Source organism: Dasypus novemcinctus, unplaced genomic scaffold (genome assembly GCF_030445035.2).
Source record: "Dasypus novemcinctus isolate mDasNov1 unplaced genomic scaffold, mDasNov1.1.hap2 scaffold_134, whole genome shotgun sequence".
Lineage (NCBI taxonomy): Eukaryota > Metazoa > Chordata > Mammalia > Cingulata > Dasypodidae > Dasypus > Dasypus novemcinctus.
This window is the reverse complement of record NW_026688153.1, coordinates 921,269-944,236: the sequence shown is the minus strand read 5'-3', so window position 1 is coordinate 944,236 and position 22,968 is coordinate 921,269. Positions and strand designations below refer to the sequence as shown.

General features: G+C 37.2%; 1 long non-coding RNA gene across 1 annotated transcript; it reads left to right on the top strand.

Moving 5' to 3' along the window:
• Positions 1-1,198: 1,198 nt before the first annotated feature.
• LOC131277554 (uncharacterized) lies at positions 1,199-11,216 on the top strand. The gene is made up of 3 exons (XR_011648193.1): positions 1,199-1,562; positions 6,502-6,642; positions 7,112-11,216. It is a non-coding gene; the product is annotated as an uncharacterized lncRNA (long non-coding RNA).
• Positions 11,217-22,968: the final 11,752 nt, after the last annotated feature.

The following is a 22,968-nucleotide window of genomic DNA, read 5'->3' as shown; positions in this document are numbered from 1 at the left end:
TAATTTATACTGTTGTGACTCAATTGTACAAGAAATTAAGACAAGTAATAAATGGCATATAAAAAGGAAGACATAAAATTGTCATTTCCAAATAACATAACCTTATATCTAATTATATTCTATAATTAGATTTAATAACTCATTACAAATTGGCTGGAAGGTCAATAATAAATCATTTGTATCACCATATTCTGGAAACAAAGGATACAATTGAAAGAAGGTACCGTTTACAACGCCAATGAAACTATCCAATAACAGTCATAAAATATGTTTAAAACCCTTACATTGACAACTGCAAAGCATTATTGAAAAAAGTTAAAGAAACCTTAGTAAATGGTGGCACATATCAAATAGAATACAATTGTTAAAATTCCACTAACTCCCAATTTTTCCATATATTAGATTAAATATAATTCCTCTTAAGATTGTAGGATTATTAATGTGAGTAATTCACACATTCTACGGTCATAAGCAACGGGCCAAGGGTGAAACTCAACTTAAATTAGAAGAACCAAGTGGGAAGACTTAAGTCACCAAGTATGAAGAACTCTTATGGGATCTACTTATTAGAAAGCATGTTAGTGGCACAAGGGTAAATGAAATAATCAGCATAACAGGTAAAGGAGTTGAAAGCATATCCATAATTACGCAAGCATCTGACATAAGAAAAAAAGCAGACAGTGTGGTGCAGTGGGTCAAATGATGTGGCCTTTTTAATAAATGGTAATTTGTGAAGAGGTTGCCCAAAATGAAAAAAAAAATTAGGATTCCAGTTGCACACAATAAACCAGCATCAATTCCACATAGATTGAAGGTATAAAAGTTATAGGTAAAAATAGAGGAATTAATTAAAAATACAGATTTAAAAAAAAGATATAAACTGTAACTTGTGATTTAGAATTGTAAGAGTTTTGTAAACAAGCCAAATTAAACTTTACTGTTAAAAATTAGTAAATGGGCTTTTTTCCTCCATGCCTCCCTCCCCTCCACAGGAGGTGCCTGCGCCTCCTGCGCGGAAGGCTGGGGTCTCAGCGCCCTGCCCAGCTCCCTCTCCTTTGCTCTCCCGGCCTCTTTCTCGGGGTCGGACTCCTCGCCCGCCGGCCTGGGCCTCCCTCCTGACCCTCCTCTGCGTCGCCGGGCGCCCCCCGCGCTCGCCCCCTTCCCCATCGCGCTCGCCCCGCCGCGCTCGCCGCTCGCCACCCGCACCCCCGGCGCAGCTCAGCCTGGCTGGGCCGCGGAAGCCCGCCACGTGCAGTGGCGTTTGGGGGAGTCTCTGTGACGTCACGTCACGCCGCACCCTGAGTCGGAGCTGAGGGGAGAGAGAGTGAGAGTGGGAGGAGGGGACAGAGAGGGGGAGACGAGCCGGAGGCCGGAGAGGAGCAGGAAGACGCCGCCCTGGACGGCTGGATTCGCAGTCCGCGGGGCAGCCGCGCTCTCGGCTCTCGGCACCCCCGGAGCCCCGCACTCCCCTCGGCCCGGCTTTCGGCACTTGCGGCCCAGCCCGCGCCTGGGCTCGCTGGAAACCTTCCCGGGAAGCGGGGGGACGCGGACACCCACTCTCGGTAGGGGTGAGTGAAGGCCGCCTCTCCTGCAGGGATGGAGAGAAGGCGAGTCTGGAAATGCGTTCCACTTGAGAGAGTCTTCACCGTAGGGGATGTGGGGCTCCCGGCGCTGCGGGTTCCCCGAGGTAGCGCAGCTGGCAAACGGACCTGGCAAAGCCCTTTCCCTTCCTCCACGTCCGCACAGACACCAACACTCTATGGTGTGGAGAAGTCGAGCGGGAAGTGAAAGTGTGGATGGCATTTAAAACTAGGCATCTTCCCTTAAATCTTGGTGCAGAGGGCACAGGGGCAGATCTTCAGGCCCAGGATTAGCATTCTCAAGATAAAGGGTCGGGTACAAAGTTTCCTGTCTGAAAGATGAGCCCTCTTCCCATTGTCGCCCACTGGAAAAAACAAAAAACAAAAAATAAAAAACTGCCATTTTAACTGGCTGTGTGTGACCTCTCAGGCCCAAGCAAATTACCTGGGAGCCAGGCCTCCGTGCCAAGCATGCACAATGACTTTGGATCAAAATCCTTTAAATTATCCCCAGACAACTCGGATCTTGCACTTCAGAAGATATATTTTAAATGTGTGCAGGGGAGAGAGCTTTTTTCCAACTGGCTAAGAAAAAAAATTGCAATTCCAAACGTGAGAAATATGCCAGTCTTTTTATTCCAATGTAATCACTTTAGTTTCCGAAAGGATTTTGAAATCAAACTGTCATGGGCTAGTGTAATTTTCACTCTTTTGTGTGAGCATTATAGTTTACTAAAAAAAAGCTGACTAAATGGGAAAAACGTTTACAATTATGCATTAAAATAACAGAATTCATAAATTCTTAAATATTTAATGAAATATAACCTGCTTTAGAGAGATTTCTATGCACTATTCCTAGGTCATTAATAAGAATTAAAGGTGCTTTTTATCACAAAAACTATCCGTTTGGAGGAAATCCATCTAAAATCCAATACCAATAATATCAAGGAAACAAAGCACTTAAGCAAAAATAGACTGAGGAGTTTTGTTGTTGTAACAAAGTAAGCACACAAAATTTCAATGATCAAACTTTCCCCAAAAGTTAAATAGCTACTTCATTTGTGGACTGTTTTACTTCACAAAACTACACTTAAATTATTCAGGTGCTTTATTCCTTAAATTAAGTATGTTTGTATTCAAATGATCCTGTAGCATTAATATTAATTCATTTTTAAAAAAGCTCATTGTTAAAATTGAAACTACATTAAGTACTATTTTAATTTCCTTATATAATTACCCACTGCAAATAAATCTACTAGTTGATCTCACCAGTTAAGTTCATTTACAGCATGTGTTCTTGTGCTTATTTTTAAACTTTCCATTAAAGCTGCTGTTCTGAGTAACAGAGTAAATGGAAAAAGGTGAAATGTGAAAGGATTTGGAATTCTCAAAACTATGTATTTTTCCTACAGTGTTATTCTTAAGGCAATTGTCAGAAGTTATTTTTAAGCAAGTTGTTTTATTTCCTAGTATTTGCCTACACACCTTGGCCAGTGTGATTCAGTGTGCTCCATTTGTTGTGCGGTGCTTTTTAGCATGCTCACAACATAAAACTCATACAAAAGTGCCTGGCATACACATTCCAAACACTGGACTTGAGTTTTTGGGGTAGGGAACAACTTCCCATCAGGTAAAGTTGTGCATCTCAATTTGAGAGAGCAATTAGCCACTGAAGTCAGCCCAGAAGTCTGGCAACTGAATTTGCCACACAAGGTTTGTCTTAACAGGGCGTGTTTAAGATTTGGCTGCGAGGATTTGGAGTTCTTCTTTTAAAAACTATCCCCCCCATCCCCCCAATTATTTCCACTCAATTTATCTACCAGACCTGGTCATTGTATGAGCATGATATGCAGGTCTCAGACCTTGCTTTGACTAGAAAATAAGTTCCCAAATCACAAGAACACATAGGCATGAGCTAAGAAAGTCTCCTTGTCCTTTTTAATCCTTAGAGCCCAGCCCTCTGAATTCTTGATGATTTGTTTTGTATTGCTTTGTTTGGTCTTCAGCACTGAAGCATTAGGGTTTGGGGAGAATGTGTAATAATTGACTGACTTTACACACAGTGACCCCCCCCTTTTTTTTTTTTTTTGGTATATTTCATTCTTTTAAAAAATAAGTGCAGTTTGCAGTTCAAAAATTAATAAATGGGACTATTTCAAAATTAAGAATTCCTTTGCTTCATAAGATATCAGTAAGCTGGAAAGTGGCAATCCAGAATGTGGAAGAATGTATAAAATCTCCTACCAAAAAATGAGAACATGATAGGTGCCCAAAATAAAATTATCCAAACGCTTGAACACATAATTCACAAAAGGATGTACATGAGGCTAATAAACAAAGGAAAGTGTGCTGTACATACCCAGGCATCAGAGAAATGCAAACAAATCCATTGAGACATTATCACCACAAAACTGGCTAAGGTTTACATGACTTATAACATCAATTGTTGGTTAAGATGTAAAGCAACAACAAATAAATACCTTGCCAAGCAAAGTGTTTGGATACATTTTTGCAAGCACCTTGGAAATTTGGGGCCAGTTCCAACAAAGACTGAATTTATTCTCAGTTTATAACCCAGCAATCCCCCCACACCAACAATTTATATTCCACAAATTTAGATATGCATTACCAAAAGATACATGCTCATTTATATTTGCACAATTTAAAACAAACAAACAAACAGAAACCACCCAAGCATCACCAAACCTAACATTAACAAATGCATTTTGGAATGTTCATACAATGAAATAAAATACAGGAAGTAGCATAAATTAAATACAATTATGATAAACAAAAGAGAAAAATAGCACCAACTTAGCATTCTATGATAGAAGGAGAGACAAAAAGAAGTAACACAAATAATTTCATTTATATGAATTACAAAAATGTGAAAATAATATGTTCTGATGTGTGTCAGGAAAATGGTTATCATTTGAGATGGTACTGACTAGATTGGGGCATGAGGGGGCCTCTGGGGTTCTAGCACAGTTCTTGATCTGGGTACCAGGTACACAAGTGTTCTTGATTTGCCAAAATTCATGAAGCTATCATTTTAATGAGAACATATTTTAGAATTTTAATAAACTCAATACAAGTGGCATGAAGAATTTTACTACTATGTCAGTAATTTCCAACAGAGAAGCCCAATAATAAGGGTGAGAGGATTAACCACGAACTACCTGATCTCTTCCCTGCCATTTTAGCAGGAAATTATTGACAGCATCTGAGAAGACCTCCCCAAACACAGAAGTGGGATGGGTGGGTGGAGGTCAGCAAAACACGGCCCCATGAGAGTCATCACTCTCTTTCCTCAATCCCAGCTTTTTCTTTACTCCTCACCACTCTCTCACAGGACAGGATGCTGGGAAATGTCTTTGAAAAAAGAAAATTACCTTGAAATCAAAGACATTAGTTTAGATTTGGTCATTTTGGGGACACTTATGAAAAGAAACAGCATATGAGAAGGAGAAGGAGGGATGTAAATTGAACTTAAATCAGTCCCCAAATAGTTTCAGTATACAATTTTTCAGGAAGTCTCTCACACCATTTCAGTGGAAGCTAGTCTCACCACCTGAGTCAAACAAATGTGCTGAACGTCATCTTTTCCTTGCAGAAAGTGTACAAAAATAGCATACCCTTCCTGGTTTGATAACAGATATAGTCTTTCCAGAATCATAGAAAAGTATAAACAAAGTTTCCCAGCTAAAATATGGCAGAGTCAGGACATAAAAATGATTTTTAATTGTGGAGATTTGATAACAAATAAATTGTTTCTTAATATAACCATTTCATGACATAATCATTTGCCAATTCATCCTCAGTAGAGATCTGCTGAAGTGTGTGGGTGGGTGCAGGCTCTGAATTGGTATTGTCTAAGTTTTGGCAGGATAGCCTGACATTGTATTAAAAGACTATGTTAATAGTTTGGATTGTTTTCTTATTCACCAGAAAATATTCTTATTTTCTCATACAATATTCATGCCTTCTCTATAGTTGTGGGAATTGGAGGGGTCTGCGCAGATTTTTAAAAGTATGTATTTTTATTAGAGAAATTGTGAACTTACAAAACAATCATGCACATGTGTGAAATTCCCATATAACACCCCTCCACAAATGCATGGCATTGTTGCAGGACATTTGTTGCAGATTACAAAATAATATCATCAGATTATTAGCACTAACTATGGTCTATAGCATGCATTTGGTATTTTTTAGATACACCCCTATTATTATCATAGTACATCTTTAGCATTGATGCAAGAATATTACAGTATTGCTGTTAACTATAGTCCATAGGTTACATTCCCATGCTTCTCCATATTCTTAACCACCTTTCAACTGTGATATATATTTGTTCTAGTTCATAGAAGGGCATTCTTGTATTTATACTATTAACCACAATTCTCATCTGTCTCTGAGTTCACTCTCTTATTTATTCCCTAGATTATTCTTGAGCTTTCTTTCAATTGACATTTACATCCCTAGACTACTCTTGTTGGAAACTGAGGCACAGTGGCCTCACAAGGAGAGACGTGCTGTCTCCATGGCTATGCTTGCAACCTAAAGAATGCAGTAATTAAGAGTTCTGGGCAAATGGGATGAAGTTGTTAAAGGCTGAAAGAAAAGATAAGCACATACCTTTTGTAGTGAATAGAACACTTAGACTTCGTACCTTGAGATAAGATGTTTTAAAATTCCTTAGACTATGGGTAATGCTGATAGTTAACTGCATGTTGCTGCTTGATGTCACATAGATGGGTATATGAAGAGCCCCTTGTAAACAATAAAGTTGTCTGATGAGTCTCTACTTGCAGACCCCCTGATCCCAGCTCTCTCGTTCTTTCTTTCTCATTCTTTCTTTCTTTCTTTCTCTTTCTTTCACTCTCCTTATTCTCTTTCTTTCATTCCCAATACCCTTCAGGTCCAAATCTCCAATAACTGGTACCCAATGTGGGACCCAAAGAAGTCAGTGAGTCTTCCAAATCAGTATCGGGAACCATGGAAAAGACCTCGTTCAGAGTCGTATGACATCCAAAGCAGTGTGACTCGAGTCTTCTTTTAAGTAAGTAACATTTTCTGTGAAGTCATCAGGAGAATGGGTAATCAAATGGGATGTGTGGAAGCATATTCACAAGTGTTAAAAACTTTACTGAAATTTAATGGGGTGCCTGTAAAAGGTTATAAATTACTAGAGTTGTTTTCTTTAATACAAAAGCATTGTTGTGAGTCAAATGTAAACTGTATGTTTCTGTTAATGTGTTGTAATTGTTTTGTGTTTGTTCATTCAATGTCAGTGTATATTTTGATACCTCCAGATGGTGATATAAATTAATAAATAAAATTTTGTAAAAGAGCTCTATTCAAATGGCCAAAAATTAAATAAGCGCTTATATTAATGCTTAAGTTTAAATGTTAATAAGATCTCTACAGTGATAAATATTGTAAGTTTTGATTCACAAAATTACTATAACTCTTTTCATAAAAAGTTGTTCTTGCCTAGATTGAAATGAATAATTTATTTTTCTTCACAGGATAAAATGAAGGACGTAAAACTTAAATGAATATTAAAGAAGGTTAAAAGTTTGTTGGAATGCTGGCTGAAATTTAATAAGTTTTTTCAAAAAGGTGTGTTTTGTCCTAAAATAAGATAGCTAATTTTCATAAACTCAAGGGACCTAAATGCATGTGGCAAGTTGTAGAAGATATTGTGGTAACTTTAAGTAAGGGAATGTGTTCTGTGCAGGTAAAATTTGTCTTAAAATAATATAATTATTGTCTATATGGTTATAAAGAATTATAAGAAGTTTAATGAAGCATTGTTTAAATTAGGGTATTTAAATGGCTAATTCCAAAAAGTCATTCTTAAACAAAAACTAACTTAATAATAATAATAATAAAAGGTAATTTTATAACAGGAAAGCTTGTCAGCAGCCAGCCTCCCCTGCCAACTTGCTTCTTAAAGACTGTTTCTGGTATTGCATGTTACTGAGTATTTAAAGTGAAGAGAAGTTCATTATTTTAACAAGATTGTTTAGTGTTGATGGCAATTACATGTTGTAAGAAGTTTGCCTGGCAACTTAGTATGTGGGATATATGGAATGTGTTTTTATTGATAAGGAAACAGGAGATGATTTTGTTCTAAGATAAAATGATTGATTATTGGGAAAGAGTAGAGTGTGCAACAAAACCTAGGTGAATACTGAAAGTGTAGAAGGTTCATGGAAAAGAAATTTTTATGATTTAAGTGGAGTAAGATTTGATGGGTCTGTCTATAAAGTTTTAAAAGGTTTAGTATCAAATAGTATACTAATGCAAAGATAAAAATTTTGTCCTTTTTCAAAGTCTCTCAAGTCATTAGTCTTGTCTTAGTAAGTTTCCTGAATAATCAGTATACAAAGAAATCTGTTTTATCAAAACAGCTTCTTGTGCTTTAACCTCATCATTTCCTCAGTGTCTGAAGAAGAAAGGGTCTTATCTCTTTTAAAGGAAAGTAATGTTCAAACCTGCTTTCTCAAAGCCAAATCCTAAAAAGTAGCTTTCTATTTCAAACTAGTTAGAAAAATTTTGTTTTTACCTTGAAAGAAAAATTAAGGTAATAAAATAGTTAAGTTCATTTAATATGTTATAAGTAGAGAGTTTTAAAAGTGTTATAAAATTAAGAATTTTTAACCCCCTGTTAAAGTTGTATGAGTAAAATTTCAAATGAGTACTTAAGAGTGTATAAATTTACCAATATTTCAGCATAATATTAAACAAGTACAATGTGGTTTATTTACAGTTTTCATTATTATAAAAAGATATGGTCACAAAACAACCTCTTACAAATTAAAGTAACACTGTAGTATGCAACAGTCCCAAATATTGCTAGTTTGTTGCAAGAAATTAATGTCCAGCTATGTCACTATCACTTTGTTTTAAAACATGCTAAGACTTTCTTCAGTATTTCCTTAGGCAAGTCAAGCTAGCCTGCATTCTCCTACCTGTAGAAAAGTCAACAATGGACTTTTGCAGTGCTTCCCCAAGGCTGCGTGCATAGCCCAGCCATCTGTCCTGGCATGGTGATAATAATCTAGCTGCGTAGAAAAAAACTGGTGGCTGAAACTCTACTGATGACATTATGTTAACCAGTAATCCTTTTTTCAGAGTGAAAAGAAACATCAAGAAACATCAGAGACAATAGTATGTTATCTTAAGAGCCTGAACTAGGCAAACAATTGGGACAGGCTGCAAAGTCCCTGCTGCTCTATCAAATTCCTAAATGTGGTTTGGTTGGGTGGGATAAAACTATGCCCTCTGTTGTAACTGATGGAATGCAATATTTTCTCATATTAATAGAGTTTGTAATATTGTTGAAGTGCTGAAAATATTGCATCCCTCATTTAGCTCAAATATTAAAACCATTGTATGTATTAAATGGGAAAGGTCATTCATGGAAGTAGGAAAACCTCCAACAAGCTGCTTTAAATAATAATAAAAGGAAGGTAAATTGTGGACATTAACTTAGCCAATGAATTGGATGTAGCAAGCACCAATATTGGTTTTGGGTGGAGTTTGTGGCAAAAGCAAAATTTTAAACAAGTACCCCTTGGGTTTTAATCACAATTCTGAAAAGAGGCCAAAAGCAAAATAAAAAAGCAGTTGTGTGCAGCATGGGAGGTCCTGCTAAAAGTGAAAGACTTAACCCAATAGTGTTTGGTCACTCTAAAGACTGCCATTCTGGGAAGTGGACTTGGCCCAGTGGTTAGGACATCCATCTACCACATGGGAGATCTGCGGTTCAAACGCTGGGCCTTCTTGACCTGTGTGGAGCTGGGCCATGCACAGTGCTGATGCATGCAAGGAGTGCCATGCCACTCAGGGGTGTCCCCCATGTAGGAGCCCCATGCACAAGGAGTGCACCCCATAAGGAGAGCCACCCAGCATGAAAGAAAGTGCAGCCTGCCTAAGAATGGTGCTGCCCACATGGAGAGCTGACACAACAAGATGACCCAACAAAAAGAAACACAGATTCCTGCACCATCTGACAACAACAGAAGTGGACAAAGAAGAAGATGCAGCAAATAGACACAGAGATCAGACAACTGGGATGGGGGGGAAGGAGAGAGAAATAAATAAATAAATCTTAAAAAAAAAAAAAAGACTGCCATCCCTATCCAGGGGTAGATTGCAAATACTAAAAACAAGACAGAAATGATGGACTGTTGTAAATCACCCTCAGATTATGAAAAAACATCTGAGATACCTGCTAGTAGTAACAGGTGACTGTCATGTCCCTGCCCACTCCACTAACATCCCTTTTAGGACTGTTGATGCAAATGCTTTTGTGACAATCCAGGGCTCTACCACTGAAACCTGAGAAAAGGCAAAAGTGGCTCCACTGAAAAGGTGAACATCGATGAGCCATGGCCAGAAGAAGAAAAGGCATCTGGATACCGGTCAGAATGACATGGATTTGGCAGTCATCTTCTGAAAGTCAATTATTGCTACATAAGAATTCTTGAAATGAACTAAATGCTTTATTGGACTGCTTATTATAAGCATTTTGGGACTAATTGGAATCATTACAGCTGCTGCTACTGCTGTGGTAGCTTTCCATGAAAGTACAAACACAACAATATGTACATGATTGGCATAAAAATGCTAGTGATTTGTGGCATAGCTAAGAGCACATTGATGAACAGTTAAATAATTGGGTTAATGAGTTAGAATCTGCTGTTTTGCATATTGGAAATAATTGTATAATTTAAACTTGTTAAGGGGATTGAAATGTGATTGGAATGAAAGCAACTTTTGTATTACTCCTCTTGCCTATAATTCATCCAGTATAGAATGGAAAAAATTAAGAATCATTTACTAGGCCATAAAAGTAATATCTCTCTGGAAATAATTGAATTACAAAGGAAAATATTAGAAATGTCTCAAAATCAAATTCATGTAGCCAATGATAAGGATATTTTCTCAGATATGATTTCACATATTACAAAATTTAACCCAATTAATTGGTGGAAATCACAACATTTCCTGTCAGCTTTAGGAATAGGGCTCATCATGTTTGTTCTGTTGCTCATGATCCTTGCCTGTGCTGGACAGTGCTTTCGAAGAAAATTGCAAAGTGTAACAGTCATGGGACTTCTGAATAATCTGGTGCTAGCAAAAGCACTTCAATAATTTACCCAAGTCAAAGAGCTTGGCTGGTAGTCAAAGATGGGTAAGACTCTCAGAGGAGGGCAACCTAAGACAGGCATGGTCACCTCGACAAAACAAAAAGGGGGAGATGTTGGAAACTGAGGCACAGTGGCCTCACAAGGAAAGACGTGCTGTCTCCATGGCTATTGTTGCAACCTAACGAATGTGATAATTAAGAGTTCCCAGCAGATAGGATGAAGCTGTTAAAGGCTGAAAGAAAAGATGAGCACATACCTTTTGTAGTGAATAGAACACTTAGACTTTGTACCTTGAGATAAGATTTTTTAAAATTCCTCAGACTATGGGTAATGCTGATAGTTAACTGCATGTTGCTGCTTGATGTCACGTAGGCTACATGTTCCTGCTTGTTGTCACATAGACTGGGGTATATAGAGAGCCCCTTGTAAATAATAAAGTTGTCTGATGAGTCTCTACTCACAGATCCCCTGATCCCAGCTCTCTCTTTCTTTCTTCTCTTTCTTTCACTCTCTTTTTTCTCTTTCTTTCATTCCCAATACCCTTTGGGTCCAAATCTCCAACATACCCTTTTCAGCCACAATTCCACTTATGAATCAGCTTCATTAGTTCTACTCACTATAATGTGTTACCATCAACTTTATCCATTTCCACACTTTTACAGTCAAGTTAATTAAAGCTTCTACATATATTAAGCATCAATACCCCTTTTCAGCCTTCCTTTTGCAAAATTTTAATTAAGATTAGTATGAAACATAAAGCCTGTATTGTAAATTATACATTTTATTTAATTTCTTTTATTAAATTGCATTACTGGTTTTTCATCACTCACTAGATATAGAGTCAAATTGGGGTTCAAGATTCAATAGTGTAACTTTCACAATATTGATTCAACAAAGAAGTTAATAGAGGAAAAGATATTTTCTTAGAAGTCAGAAATCGAATTCTAACTTGTCATATCTTCTATTGGCATAACTTATATATGAAGGGGGATGGACTGTGACAAAGTGAGTCAACTGCATAGTGGGAATAGCCCAAATGATACCTCTGATTTTAATGTAAGTTGCAAGTTTGAGAGTCCCCAGAACCACCATCGATGTTTCATGACTTGCTAGACGGACTCCAAGAAGTCACTGAAAGCTGTTATATTCAGAGTTATAGTCTATTAACTGGGATAGGACATAGATTAAAGTCAGTCAAGCAAAGAGACACATAGGGCAGAGTTCAGGGGAAAAAAAATATGGAGCTTCCTATTATCCTCTCCCCAAGGAGTCAAGAAAGTGTTAATTTGCATGCATTTTAGTGTGACAACACCAATAGATATTGCAAACAAATGGAAGTTCATGTGAGCCTTAGGTTCCCATCATGTAAGCAGGGGTCCCATCATGTAAGCAGAACTGATCTCAGTCTACATCTGCCAACCTCCCTGGAGGCTGACTAATACTACATAACCCAAGATACTAACCTAAATCAAATTGTTATCATCTCTCTGACCAAGGTCCAAAGGTCAACAAGGACACTTCTATCTACCACAACATTTCTAGGACCTAGATAATACCTCACAGAAGCAAGGGCAAAACTCAGGATTCTCTTGGGTAAGGTTTAATTGTTTACTAACAGATGGTATGATATACAAAATCCATTCTTGCATAATTTCCTTTTTAATGGATACCCATGAGATAATATTAAGCACTGTGAACCTTACAACATTTATATAAAGCATTAAAGGGTAACTATATAGCAGTTCAACCATATATAACATTTTTTCTTATATTTTGATGATATGCAGAAATTTTAACAAGGGAAGGTTGGAAATTATTGCCAATACAGTGCTTATACATTTTAGATGTATCCCAAATTAGGGATGGACATAGTGATACATTTCAATCATATTTCATTTTTATTCACTAAGATTTAAAATGAGAAACATATTGAATAGGAGACAACATTCAAGAAAATATATTTCCCCAAAGAAGGTAGAAGGAAATAGTGTAGCGAAGATATTTTTGAATTAAACAGAAAGGAATTTAGAATACATTCAGGAAGAAAAGAACTAATTAATTAATATTGAGTTGTGAAGAATTTTCATTACTTCTGAGACTCAGAATCTTACTTCATAATTTGGTCTGCAATGTTGAAAGATATAAATGTTCATTTTGATTCCAGTTTTTCAACAATATATGAAATTTATACTTGATTGGAGCCCACAATGAAGAGTTCATGATCAAGTCAGTATCTCTTCCAATCATAATTGCACACAAACAACAGTAATACATAGAAACACATGCACAAAGTCACAAACAGAGCACAGAAGCCTGCCCTCTTTTTAAGTTGAAGAGCAACAACATAGTGAGCCTATAATTTATTTAGTTTATTTAACCAGTTAAGTCATCTCAGAGACTCAAACTGTGTTTAAAGTCCAAGTCTAGTCATATGGTAGTTCTATACTGAGCTTTCTGGGGAACTTCCAAACTGTTTTCCCCAAGACCTGTGTCATTTATATTGCCACCAGCAAGGAATGAGTCTTCTTCTCTATGTACATCCTCTCAAAAACTTATTGTCAGGAAGCAACTGTAGCTCGATTTGTTGGGTACCTGTCTACCATATGGGAGGACCTGGGTTCATGTCCCAAGGCCTCCTTGTAAAAAGGCAGGCATGTCCACATGCCACAGAGAGCCACGAGCCATGCACTGCAGAATGCCGCCAGCCCACAAGCGCCGTGGAGTTCCACCCAGCCTGCAAGCACTGCAGAATGCCAACTCAGCAAGGTGACCCAACAGAAAGGGAGACCAGCAAAAACACAGAAGAGCACGCAGCAGATGGACACAGAAAGCAGACAGCAAGCAAGCTGCAAGGGGGGTATAAACCAAAACAACAACAACAACAACAACAACAAAACCCTTATTCATTTTTTTAAAGATTAAGAATACCCATTCAATTTAATATGAAAGGGTTTTGTTTTGCCTGACCCTGATTGCAGATTATGTTGAGTATCTTTTCATTTGTTTGCTCACTATTTCTATATCTTCTTTGGAGAGATATATCTTCATGTCTTTTACCCAATTTTTGACTGATTGTCATTTTCTTAAATTGAAAGATTTCATTATATATACTGGATATTAATCCTTCATCAGATGTGTGCTTTCTAAATATTTTCTCTCATTGTATAGGCTGTCATTTATCATTTATAATAGTCTTTTGAGCAAAAGGAATTTTAAATTTTGATGACTTCCCATTTACCTGTTTCCTTTTTGTTAACAAATCAAATTTATTGATACATATTAAAGGTACTTGTTATAATCATTTAAAAAAAAAAGTCCAAGTCTAATGTTTAAACCTCTAAAAATCTTAACTTCATTAGTTAGTGTGAGAAGGTGACGATCTGATTACACTTGGGAAGACTATAATGTCATTACATGAGCAGAAAGTTTTTCACAATGAATCCTTAGGGAAATTAACTTTCCTCCACTTTGTCCCCTCCTAATTACATTTCCATGGATATTTACATTCTTGTCTATAGTAACAGATTTGTTTGCAGAATTGTTTAAATTACTATTAATATATCCATGCATTGTCAACAACCAGACTCAAATTTATTTTGAAAATTGCAACTAAACAGTTATAAAACTAAAAGTTAGAATGCTTTAATCTGAAGTTTATGTGATTATTTTGCAAATTTTAGTCAGAATCAAATTAGTTTCCAGAAGATTTTTTAGCAGAGACTACACTAAACTTATTTCATAATTATGACTACATGTCTGTTAACTCCATTACTGCCTTGGAAGTTGGGAAAGTAATACACGAGTGGCAATACATAAATATATTATTTGGGAAGAAGTTCATAGTTTTTAAATAGGAAAGTTGTAAGTTTATCAACCAATCATACATAAAATACAGGATTCCCATACACCAGCCCACCACCAACAGTATGCATTGTGTGGAACATTTGTTAGAATTGGTGATAATACTCTTTAGTAATTATACTCTTTTATAACAGTAGTTACCTCTGTTGCAATTGATAAAAACTTATTAAAATAGCACTATTAGCTATGGTCCATAGTTTATATTCAATTAATATTTTTCCACATTCCACTTATTATTAACATATTGTATCACCATAACATCTTTGTTATAATTCATGAAAAACAGTCTTATACTTGTGCAATTTACTATAATTCGTCTCTACAAAAGGATGCATTGTGTTACAGTCTTATGCTTTACCTTGAAATTATGATTCTAGTAACATATGACCTAAAGTTTTCCCTTTTAACTACATTCACCTATATAATTTGGTGTTGTTAATTACACTCAAGATAATAGGCTACCATTACCACCATCCATTTGCAAACCTTTATAATAAACTTAAATAGAAATTTTTTACAGATTAAGCCTCAACTCCCCATTCTGTAACAACAATCTATCCCCTTATAACCTACATAATACATTCTAACTCTTTGTGTTTGCTTATTATAATTTCTTTATATCAAGAATAATACAATATTGGTCCTTTTCTTTCTGGCTTATTTCAGTAAGCGTAATGTTTTCAAGGTTCATCCAAGTTTAGCATGCATTAGGACTTCATTCCTTGATTTGGCTGAATATTAATCCCTTGTGTAAACATATACCATATGTTGTTTATCCATTCATCTGTTGATGGACACTGAGTTTGCTTCCAAGTCTTGGCAGTTCTGCAATTGTGAATAATGCCTCTATGAACATTAGTATGCAAATATCTGTGTGAGTTCCTAATTTCAGTTCTTCTGAGTATATTCCTAGTAGTGTGATTATCAGGTCATATGGTAATTCTCTATTAACCATCCTGAGGAATTATCAAACCCTGTTCCACAACAGCCACACCATTTTACATTGCCACCAGCAATGAATGAATATTCCTATTTCTCTACAACTTCTCCAAAACTTGTAGTTTTCCTTTTTATTTTAGTAACAGCCATTCTAGTAGGTATGAAATAATATCTCATTGGGGTTTTTATTTCATTTCCCTAGTAGCTAGTGATGTGCATTTTTACATGTATTTTTTTCTTTTTTATTTCTTTTAAATGTTACATTAAAAAAATATGAGGTCTCCATATACCACCCACCCCCTTCACCCCATTCCTCCCACATCAACAATCTTTTCCATCATTGTGGCACATTCACTACACCAGTGAATACATTTTGGAGCACTGTTGCACCACATGGACAGTGGTCTACATTGTAGTCTATACTCTCCCCCAGTCCACCCAGTGGGCCATGGTGGGACACACAATGTCCAGCATCTGTCCCTGCAGCACCACCCAGGACAACTCCATCCTGAAAATGTACCCACATCATATCTCTTCTTCCCTCTCCCTACCCTCAGGAGCTACCGTGGTCACTTTCTCTAACTCAGTACTACAATTTCTTCCATTACTAATCACAATAGTTCCACAACAGAACACTAGTAAGTCCACTCTAATCCAAACTCTATTCCTTCATCCTGTGAACCCTGGGATGGTTATGTCCAGTCTCTCTCTACATCAAGAGGGGACTTAGACTCCATATAGATAATGGATGCAATTCTCCTGCTTGCAGTTGTAGGCATTCTTGGCTCCCTGGTATGGTGGTTGATCTTCTTCACCTCCCTGTTAGCTGACCAGGGTAAATTCAATAAACCAGAGGGTAGGAGTTGCAAGTCCACTGAGGTTCAGGGCCTGGCTGTCACATGGACAGTCCAGAGATTCACCAACCCAATGCCAACCACAGGTCCAGTAAAAGTAACAGGAGAGGCATGTGTAGAAAGGTCATATCTGAATAAAACTCTGTCACACTCAGGAACACAAACTCCAAAGTAAGGCCAACTGACATAACACTGAACTCCAGAGCCATCTCCCATGACTGTAGAACCTGTGGGTCTCTATAGCCCTCCTGAGAACCAATACCTGGGTTTCTATCTACTTTGGCTGTCTCTGGTACCCTGCTGAGGTGTGTGTAAGTGTTACCCCTTTGATGACTTCCCAACTCTTTTTTTGGAGACTCAGCCATATAAACTCATTTGTCCTTTCCATTTCCCCCCTTTATCCAAAGTCAAAAAGCAGTTTTTAACACCTGATATTACATATAGGCTGAGATATTCTGCTGGTTTGAGTTGACCCTTTTATTCTAGGTCTTTTTCTAGTTACATCATCAGCTGGTGCTTGGTAGTAATGCCTCAGCACCAAAGAGGCTTATCCCCAGGAGTCATGTCCCAGGCTGGGTGGGGGGAAATGAAGGTAATGCATTTACATGCTGAGTTTGGCTTACAAAGTCACCACATTTGAGCAACATGGAGGGTCTCAGGAGGTAACTCTTAGGCATGTTGCAGCTCTAGGCCTAGTTCATATTTCAGGCACACAGGCTCATAATCATAGCCATCAGAATCAAGGGCTCATTGTTGGACCATCTGTCTTTATTGGTCTTTGCCCTTGCACTTGGGGGATTGTTGCTCTTCCATTTGGGGAATGTGATAGAGCTCCCCTGACTAGGAGCTCAGCACTCCCTCAGTTGTTTTTAACTGAAACCACTATGAAAATATCCAAACATTTTTATGTACCCTGTATAACATGCCCTGGAGAACTCCCTCCCAAACATGTGCCCCTATCAATAACACCCCACACCAGTTTTCCTCCCCTGCTGTAGTTGAAGCTCTCTGTAGTCCAAAACTTCCTTAAAAATGAAGCCTAATATATTGCCAGGTTCCATTAATAGTAAAATGGAATATAGTGATGGGTTTAAAGATTAGATATAGAATACATACTACTTTAGAAAACTTAAATAAAGGAAAAATAAATTGGGGTATCAAAAAATGAAAAAATGAAAAAGCTTTGTTTTTGAAATTTTGCCTTTCATCACTGCTATAGGTGTTGCCCTGTATGTACAGTGGTAAGAAAATTTCTTTCATTTCTTCATCAGTGTCTACATCCTTTATTTTTTCCCCTAATTATTAAGTTTTTCTTCGCATAAGTTTTAGATCACAGTAATTCACATATACAATATATAGTACTCCTACATATCCAACATCAAACCCTTTAGCCCTTCCCAAACAATGATCTTTTTACATGTTCATATTATATTTGCTGCAGCTGATGTACAGATATTGAAACAATAGCTTTCAAACATGGTTGCATTTGGGTTTATGTTATGGTTTATATTTTAGACTATACAATTTCCAAATTTTTAGTTATCTTATGTTTTATATTATGATTTCCCTTTTAGCCTATAGACTTTTATATATTTTTGGTATAATTTAACATGTCCTATATCCATCATTGCATGATCCTGTGGAACACTTCCATTGCTCTACAGTTACACTGATTCCATCTATTCAATACCTCTTTCCCCCTCCCCTCAGAGCCCACTGTGACAATCAATCTTCATTACTTGAATGACCGTATTCAGAGATATTTGCAACAATGTTGAGGGCTTGACATACTCGACTGCCCTAACCCATTGGGAGCCACCAATTTTCTTGAGAGAGACAATTCCTTCTGTTTGAGAACATCAGTTCTCCCCAGGATGCGGGTATACCTTCACTCTCATTGTATGGGTCTAGTGAAATATATATCCTCTTCAGAGAAATGTCTATTCAAGTCTATGCCCATTTTTTTTTTGTCTTTTTATTGTTGAGTTGTTGGATTTATTTATATATTCTGGATATTAAAACCTTAATGGATAAGTGGTCCTCCAAATAGTCTCTCCCATTGAGTTTGTTTTTTCAATTTCATGACAAAGTCTTTTGATGCACAAAAGTTTTAAATTTTCTTTTCTTCCTTGAGCTTTGGTTTCAAAGTCCAAGAAACCATTGTTCATTGCAAGATCCCAAAGATGCTCCAGTATATTTTTTTTCTAGGAGATTTATGGTTCTGGTTTTTACATTTAGTGATTTATGTATTACTTTTTTATTTGGTATGAGATGGGGTCCTCTTTCATTCTTTTCACATGGATATCCAATTCTCCTAGTTCTATATGTTGAAGAATCTATTTTTTTTTTCTCAATTGAATAGACTTGAAAGTATTTTACAAAATCAGTTGTGTACCACTACCTTCTTGTCTCCATGGGTCCAGATGAGAAATCATCTGATCATGATTTTAGATGAGAAATCAACATTTAATCTTATGGAACTACCCTTATATATGGTAGATCTCTTTTCTCATGTGCTTTCAGGATTCTGTTTGTCTTGAGCTTTTGACAGTCTGAGAAGTAAGTGTCTCAGAGTAGGTCTGCTAGGATTTATTGGGCTTGGAGTATATTTTGTTTTCTGGACATGTATATCCATATCCCTAATAATTTTCAGTGGTTATTAGTATATAATTACTGAATAATTTTCAATGATTATTTCCTCAAACACTTCTACTGCCCCACTTTCCTTTCTCTTCTCCCCTTGATTGCCTATAATAGATGTTTGTGGCTTCATTTTATCTTTCAATTCTCTGAGTTCCTGATGAATTTTTTCCTTTTTTTTTTGTCTTTTCTGTCTACACAATTCCAGATGTCCTATTTTTGATGTTACTGATTCTTTCCTTTGTCTGTTCAAATCTGCTGTTATGGGCTTCTAGTATATTTTTAATTTCATGCATTATGTCTTTCATCACTGTGAGATCTGTTTTCTTTTTACATATGTTTACAATTTCTTCTGTATGTTCCCCAAGCCTCTTCTTGTTATCCTTTATCTCTTCCTTCATTTTATTGAGTTGATTAACGATAGTTCTTTGAACATCCTTGATTAGTTGTTCTACATTGTGTCTTTCCTCCTGCTCTTTTTGAGAGAATTTGCCAAGACTCATGCCCGTCAAGAAATACTTAAGTTGGGGAGCAGATGTGGCTCAAGAGGTTGAGCTCCTACCTCCCACATGGGAGGCTCTGGGTTCAGTTCCCAGTGCCTCTGAAAGAAAAAACAGACAGTGAGCAGACAATGATCAAGAACAACAAGCAAAAACAATGAGCAAACAGATGAGAGAGTCATTTCAGGGGGAAGGGAGAAGAACTACTATAGGCACTTCTGCAGGTTGAAAGGAAGAAACAAGAGATAGAGGATTGGAGCAGAGTATAGAAAGGAAGATGATTGGTTAGAGTAAAAGGATAAAAATGAAATAAAAATAAAATATAACACATATAAGGCTAAAGAAAAAATGACGGAAGTACTGCCTTTACAGTAATAACATTGAATGTTAATAGATTATACTCTCCAATCAAAAGACACAGATTTCCAGAATGGATAAGAAAATATGATCCATGTATATTCTGTTGAGAAGAAATGCATAAGACTTCAAAGGGAAGGTGGTGAAGACCCCCTTTATGTTCCACAAACTGGGAACAGCTGTGTCTGTGGTGGTAGAGTGAGGACCTGAGTTCCAGGGGCAGTGAGACAGACTCTGCTCTCGATGTGGTCCTAAAGGAATGGCACAGCACACCAGACAGATGGCTCAGTGGATGAAGGGCAGACTATCTTCTACACCTGTACAGAGGGCAGGTTCCAGGACATGGAAGACTTGATCTTCTGAGCTACTCAGCAATGCCCTCCTCCCTCTCCCTTGGAAGCTGAAGGATACCGGGTCTTCAAATCCCCTGTCCATCCCCTCTGGTCACAATGACTTGCTTCTAGAAGGAGTATCAGAACCTGGAGTGGAGACTGCCATTGTCCTCAGGTCTCTCCTAAAGTTATATTTCTCTGTAAAAAATAAAAAAGGAGGGGGGATACTGTGACAAATGTTGGGAAATCAAGACAGGAATTTGAGGTACTAGTTGTAATCACATTAGATATAATCTTATAATCACTGTGCTAAAGCAGAACACTTTGGCTGAGAGTATTGATGAAGATAATGAGATGTCAGAAGGCACTGAAATATAGAGCAGGGAACAGGAAAGATAAGAAGGGCTAGTCAAGAGACTCAGGAAAGTTGCAGCCAATGTACTTGACAAAAAATGATGCTGGGTAAATGTCTTTCCAGTAATGGTTATTTAGATGATGAGACAAGTGTTCCATTTCAAGCAAAGAGAAAAATTGGACAAAATACAAAGTAAAATGCTCTTGAAAACCTCAGAGCAAGAAAAAAATGCCATTGGAAACAAATGGGATAAAGATTTGGGGTTAGAAGTATATTGAAGAAAAGTATATCAGGAAATGGAAGCTTTTCCCCAAGTATCTGTCTATTCTGAAAGCGGGAATGGAGGTGCAGAGAATCTAGGTAAGTTTTTGAGAAGACAGAGAGTTTGTGGAAGAAACACTGGCTTTTAAGTTTTATACCTTAAGATTAAGCCAAAATGACTTCACTCTAAGAATAAGCCAAAACCAAAGTACATCAGTGCTTCCAGGTACTGTCATATGTTTGAAAGTCCTCAATCCAATTAGGCTATGTGAAATAATGTCCACAGTGATTTAAATAAGTAAAAGTGCATTATCCAAACAAGAAGAATACAGTATATTCTAGTTGTCAATTTGTCTCTTAAGTATTTCTTGCTCAGCATCCAGCACACATACACAGAAAACCAACCATACAGGAAAATGATACCATGTGATAAAAATAAAGAAAAAGATCTATTGGGGTGAAAGATAGTGAAGTTTTCAGAGACAGATTTAATATAACTATGTTTAAAATATTCAAGGAAGTAAAAGCAATGATTGAGAATGTTGGAACAGAACAGAAAATTCTAGAAAATCAACAAATGAACTTTCTACAAACTGAAATTAGGCACTCACTTGTTGCTTATAACAGCATTTAATAGCAGTATAAGAGAGAGATCAATCAGAAGACTATATGCAGAATTAAACACAGCCTAAACCATGGAAAATACAGAAAAGTTCATAAGTGTAAATAGGAAACAGTAAAATACCACAGAGAGGAAACAGAGAATGTGACATAACCAATAATTAAAGAGATAATGGCTGATAATTTTCCAGTATATTCCATTTCTTTTACAATTTTCATATAAAATGTCCAAAAAATAATAATATGCAGTACATGGAAAGACAGGATGGGGCAAAAAACTGTGAAATATGGAAAATCAAATTGTTCAAAATGTAATTCACTTAAGAAAAGGCCTTTCATTTCCCATTGCTCTGTATTTTCACATGTATAATGAATTAGGTGTCTGTATGTTTTTTTTTTTTAAGATTTATTTATTTATTTAATTCCCCTCCCCTCCCTCGGTTGTCTGTTTTCTGTGTCTTTTTGCTGCGTCTTGTTTCTTTGTCCGCTTCTGTTGTCGTCAGCGGCACAGGAAGTGTGGGCGGCGCCATTCCTGGGCAGGCTGCTCCCTCCTTCTCGCTGGGCGGCTCTCCTTATGGGCGCACTCCTTGCGCGCGGGGCTCCCCTACGCGGGAGACACCCCTGTGTGGCATGGCACTCCTTGCGCGCATCAGCACTGTGCGTGGGCCAGCTCCACACGGGTCAAGAAGGCCCGGGGCTTGAACTGCGGACCTCCCATGTGGTAGATGGACGCCCTAACCACTGGGCCAAAGTCCGTTTCCCTGTATGTGTTTTGATCTCCATTTGTATTCTCAATTTCTTATATTCACAAAGACACTGACTTAATTACATAGAGAATTGCTGTGGAAGGAATGGCTTCTTTCCTACTATTTCATCACAAATTCCCTTGATATTCTTTTCCCTTGGAATTTCCATACATATTTTAGAATCGATGTCATTGATTGAATATTAAGTATTCCAATTCAAGAACCACATATACTTTGGGTATTGATCTGCCTTGAGTAGGTTTTTGACAAATCAAACTCAAATGGACATATCTATTCATGTGTACCTATTGTATTTCAAGATATAATTCAATACTTCAGAGGTGTGTATAAACACCATTTTACTTTATCTCCCTGTGAAGTAGAAGGTCATCTGAATGTTTACACACCATGGGAAAGTAGTTCCTGTTAACCGGCAAAGGAAACCTCCTTTTCCACTTGCAGTTTGGGAAAACTTGCAATGTTTGTTATCAGTCTTCACAATGAAATGAAGCAACATTGAATTATTATTTGATAACCTCACAGTTACATGCTCTCTTGTAGAGAAAGCTCTAGAGTATCATATATTGTCTTAAGTGGACAAAATGTATGAATTTTGACTCCAAAAATCTATCACTTTTTCTTCTCAGCATGCAATATGCATATATCCTTATTCCTATCCCTATCCCTATCCCCTAACCCTAAGTCTAGCCCTAGCCCTAGCCCTAACCCTAACCTCATTTTCTGTAAGTTGAAATTTT